Raw genomic sequence first — 5,876 nt, forward strand, 5'->3', positions numbered from 1 at the left:
TCACGCTCACCCAGCTAACCGAAACTATAGGCCAGCCCACAAAACGCCTCCGAACCAATCAAAGTCTTCGCTCCACGTGGGGATAATAATGTGGGTTATGAAACTGGCCAATGGTCTCTCTGCAAAGTTCCTCGATTCTGTTGACCTCGTTGAGCTACGCAGATTTTGACCAATCAGCGCGTCGCAAGGAGCTGCCACTTCGGAAGCGCGCAGGGCGGGCAGTGCGGTGGGGAAAAAGGCAAGTCTCAGCTGTCAATCAAAGTAACGTGGGTTCCAAGAGCAGAGCTGTAAATGTGCGCGTCCACACATACACACACACGCACACATTAACAAGCACACGCAGGCACACACTCAAACAGAAAAACACAAATATTGTTTTTCTTAGCTGCCGTGAACCTTCCCAACAAGTGTCGTGACAAATAACCCCAAATCTCTCTCTTCCTCTGCTTTCTCTCCCCCTCTATGTAATAATTTTCAGCGTGGGAATTGATTTAGTAGGACTTGAACGTGCTTTATGTTCTGCTTCTCCTAAAAAAAAAAAAATCTAATTATGCTGCTCATCTGTTGCAGTTTATTGCTATTTTCATACAGTCAGTCTACAGAGATCGCTCAGTTTGCCTCATCATGTTTCCTTCGCTGGCCAAGGACAAATCCAAAACTCCTTACTTGTACTGTGATGTCTTTATATCTCTTCAAAAATGTAGCTCGGCATTGTGCAAATGCGATTTTGACCCAAAGAAAGCAGAAAAATGCCAGGGGGGTTCCCGATTCGTTGTAATAAAGCTCACAGAATGGTATTTTATTATACCAGCAGTCAAAGCCAGACTGAAGCAGCTGTAAATAAAGACACACTAACAAGTGAGCAGCGTACACAAAGAAAAAAAGCAGATAACAAGTCAGAGTAGCTGCTAAAGTAATGAATACAAAAATATAAATGATAAAGAGGCTTTTATTGAAAATGTGTGAAGAGATATGCCACCTTCATCAAAAACGAAGACCATATCTCTTGCACATAAAAGTTTCAGCAATGTTTTTAAAATAAAGATGTCACCATTTATTGCTCTCCTAACCAACAAGCACAAGTTATAGCTCCATTCCCAATAAAGGCTATTGCTAAGTTACACTCATGTGCCAGCTACCTGATGAAATACTGCATGGCTGAAGTCACCACGTTGTGACTGGCGAGGGGTGTTTGAAGCTGAGTCATAAAGGAGGCTCACGAGATCTTCTCTACTCCTCTTATCCCATCTACGCACTGCTCACTTCACATTGGATGGCCCCTCAGAGACACACTGGCCCGTGATTGGCTTGGAGACCTCAACCCCCTGACCCACGTGACCTCTGACCTCTATGGTGGCTGATCCAGTCCATATGAGAGACTCCTGACTGTGACCAACAGTGACCTTTTTTTGCAGGTCTCACACATGCACAGACACGCAGGTGCTGTGGAGTGGGTGGTACGGTTACAAAGGCTTGCATGGCAGCTACACATTTGTGTGGGTGCTTAAACGCATTTTGTCTTTTATAAGTGTTGGTTCACATTCGTGTTAACCTTTGCTGCCTGTGACCCACACCCTCACCCCACCCCCGGCCACTCTAAAATGAACAACCAGGATTTCCTTGAAGTGCAACTCAGCCACACTGTTTGGAATTCACAGGCAAATTTTGTGCTGCATCAACCTAATGGTTGGACCTTTTCATTTAGGCTGTTTATATTAATTTATTCGTTTTGGCTGTATGCGACTGGCTTCTGGAGCTACAGTTAATCACAGTTACTGCCTATGAATATATGGTAAATTTCCACTAAAGAAAATCATCCTGAGTGTAATTTCTGAAATTTACAGCATGTTTTTAGAATCTTGGCTAGTTATCTGTTTGCTGCATAATGTTTTGTTTTTTATTGTTTTCCCTTCTTAAACCTCTCTACGGTGCACTGAATTATGCACATTGCTACACTTTTATGGCCCCAGTTCCCCCATCTTCTCTTCTGTTCTTCTCAAATGCTTCAAGGCTTAATGTCATCATTTTTTTTGCCATTAGTGCAGATTCAGTTGTTCAGAATCAAGTGCAGTGTTGGCCTTATTCAGTATACCTGAAACGTAATCTAAAATTTAGATCAATAACTTGTCCATACTGAGTGATAAGTTCCTACGAAGAAGAGGTACAATCCCAGTTCTGCAAAGTTGTGATGTGGTGAAAAATGTAAAATAAAATAAATAAATAATCTCATAAACACATACTTTATTTACACATCAAATCTTTTTTTTTTTTTAAAAAGTATTGAATTGAATTCGGTGGCAGCAACATGTCTCAAAGGTTGGAGTACTGCCACATTTACACCTGTGTAGTATCCCCTCCTCTTTACCACTCTGTAAGTGTCTGGGAACTGTGGAGCCCAGCGGCTGCCCCCCTTTAGAGCAATGTCATCCCATATCCTGGGTCTTCTTTATCATATTTTCCATTTTATGATCTGCCAATTTCTTTTATTTGTTGGAAGGAGTGGGCCGCAAGCAATCCAGTTCAGCATCTGGACTCTTCTACTACAAAGTCATGCTATTGTAAAATAGATGGAACATGCAGTTTAGCATTGTCTTGCTGAGGTATGCAAGGTCTTCCAAGTTGTCTAAAGCCTCTGTATACCTTTCAGCATTGATGCCTTTCCAGATGTGGAAGCTGCCAGTTCCATTCCCTATTATAGCGCCATAGCATCAGAGACTTTTGAACTGCAGACTTTTGAACTGAGTGCTGCAAACCAGATGGTCCCTGTCCTCTTTAGCCCAGAGGATGCAGAGTCCATGTTTTCCCAAGAGAATTTCAAATTTCGAATCATCTGATCACAAAACAGTTTTCCACTCTCCTCTGTCCACTTTAAATGAGCTTTGGCCCACAGAAGACAGCAGCAGCATTTCAGGATCATGTTCACTTAAGACTTCTTCAGTGATTTGCATGACAGAATCATCCCTGTTTTTAACGCGATGTTGACCAAGGGCCCAAAGATCAAGAGCATCCCAACTTTTGTGAAGCATGTTGCTGCCTTCAAATTATATTTGAGCTATTATTTTTCATGAAATAGTAAAAATTTTAATATTTGATATTTTTCATGTTCTTATGTGGATAAAAAATATGGTTCAGTGCAAATCACTGTATTCTATTTTGATCTACTCTTTACAGAGAATCCCAACCTTTTCAAAACTGGGGTTGTAATCGTTAACATTTTTAGTGCTCTATTAGTTCTACAAACACAGCAAAACAAGAAGAAGCACAAGGCAATATGCTCCTTTTTTCCTTACCTTAACTCACCTCAATGCAAAGATCCTAACAGCCCATCAAGTAATAGTTAAGAGGTCACACACCAGTCAAAACTAAACCTTTTAAATACACAACACAACAGTTAAACTATACATTGTATTAATAAAGATCCATGTTTTCTGTTGGTGTCTTTTCTGCACTATAGTGTTTTATTTAACACTGTATTTTGAATATGCTAATCATCCAGTATCCCCAAATAAACAGGATGATTAGCATTTTATTATTACTTTATGAGAGATTTGCATTTGAGGTTATAGACACAAGACACCACAAAGTGTTGAGTAATGATGAAAGTGATGAGTGAGACAAATTGCTTCTACCTAATGTTAACCACAGGTTACTGAGGAAAAAAGTAAAAATACAGAAAAACACATGTCCTGTATAATAGAACGCCCTGCATTTTAAGTCAATATGAAATTTAAATGTGAATTAAAAAGGTTTTTTTGGAATAGATGGAATAGAATAGTCCTTTATTGCTGTTGTACATGTAGAATTATAATTTTAGACTTGCAATAATAAACTGTTGTTTTTGAGTCACCAATGCCGCATTTTTTCTTAAAAGAAACACTGGCGGTTTTAAATACAGTTCAGTTTAATTTAAATTATATGGCATCAACTCACAAGAACAGTTTCCTCAAGGTACTCTAATGTAGAAACCTCCATATCGTGCACTTGGCGAAAGTAGGAAGGAAGAACTGCCTTTTAACAGGAAGATGCAACCAGAGAGGGGCAGCTATGTGCTGTGATTGGTTACGGGGTGAAGGGAAATATAAGAAAAATAGAAAGCATGAGGAGATAAGGACACATCACAAATTATGTTAGAAGTAAAACACGGAAAGTGAAAAGAGTAGTGTGGAGAAGAAATGCTCAGTGCAGCAGGGGAAGTCCCCCAACACCATACTTGGCTCGATTCGACTCAAATCTACTCTACCCGGTTTCCATCATTTTCCATTACAACTAAGTATCACCTCAATGTGGGTGGGGTCATTATAGAAAGACTGCCAGAAAGTATGTTCACATTATTTGTATACAACACAAACACAGCACAACGAAGCGATGGTATACCTGCTGCTCGGTCTATGGCTTTCTGTCAGACTCAGGGTAAAAGAAGAGCACCGGAAAAGAGTGAAGTCGGCAAGACAAAACACCCCAGACCACGATGTTGGTTTGTGTGTTGCCATTTCCCTCAGTTTCAAAAATCACAGGCTTTATTCTTGTGAAGGAGTTGCTCTCGTGACTCATCCAGTGACATCACTTCCTGGCCAATTAATGACATGCAGTCTGTTAACGTCACATTTGTGGTTCAACTCACCTTAATTGGAAACCCATAAGTAATAAAACCCGTTATTACGGGTAGATTCGATCTGACCCAAGTATGTACTATTGAAAAAGAGGCATAATAGATAAGTCAGTTGATCTAGCTCTAACTATAAGCTTTACCAAAAATGGTTTGACCTTAACCCCAAAAGTAGATAGGATGTCTTCTTATTTATATACAGTGGGGCAAAAAAGTATTTAGTCAGCCACCGATTGTGCAAGTTCCCCCACTTAAAATGATGACAGAGGTCAGTAATTTGCACCAGAGGTACACTTCAACTGTGAGAGACAGAATGTGGAAAAAAAATCCATGAATTCACATGGTAGGATTTGTAAAGAATTTATTCGTAAATCAGGGTGGAAAATAAGTATTTGGTCACCTCAAACAAGGAAAATCTCTGGCTCTCACAGACCTGTAACGTCTTCTGTAAGAAGCTTTTCTGTCCCCCACTCGTTACCTGTATGAATGGCACCTGTTTGAACTCATCATCTGTATAAAAGACACCTGTCCACAGCCTCAAACAGTCAGACTCCAAACTCCGCCATGGCCAAGACCAAAGAGCTTTCGAAGGACACCAGGAAAAGTATTGTAGACCTGCACCAGACTGGGAAGAGTGAATCTACAATAGGCAAGCAGCTTGGTGTGAAAAAATCAACTGTGGGAGCAATCATCAGAAAATGGAAGACATACAAGACCACTGATAATCTCCCTCGATCTGGGGCTCCACGCAAGATCTCATCCCGTGGGGTCAAAATTATCATGAGAATGGTGAGCAAAGATCCCAGAACCACATGGGGGGACCTGGTGAATGACCTGCAGAGAGCTGGGACCAAAGTAACAAAGGTCACCATCAGTAACACACTACAACGGCAGGGAATCAAATCCCGCAGTGCCAGACGTGTTCCGCTGCTGAAGCCAGTGCATGTCCAGGCCCGTCTGAAGTTTGCCAGAGAGCACATGGATGATACAGCAGAGGATTGGGAGAATGTCATGTGGTCAGATGAAACCAAAGTAGAACTTTTTGGTATAAACTCAACTCGTCGTGTTTGGAGGAAGAAGAATACTGAGTTGCATCCCAAGAACACCATACCTACTGTGAAGCATGGGGGTGGAAACATCATGCTATGGGGCTGTTTTTCTGCCAAGGGGACAGGACGACTGATCCGTGTTAAGGACAGAATGAATGGGGCCATGTATCGTGAGAGTTTGAGCCAAAACCTCCTTCCATCAGTGAGAACTTTGAAGATGA

Source organism: Simochromis diagramma, unplaced genomic scaffold (genome assembly GCF_900408965.1).
Source record: "Simochromis diagramma unplaced genomic scaffold, fSimDia1.1 OVJJ01000284.1, whole genome shotgun sequence".
Taxonomy (NCBI): Eukaryota; Metazoa; Chordata; class Actinopteri; order Cichliformes; family Cichlidae; genus Simochromis; species Simochromis diagramma.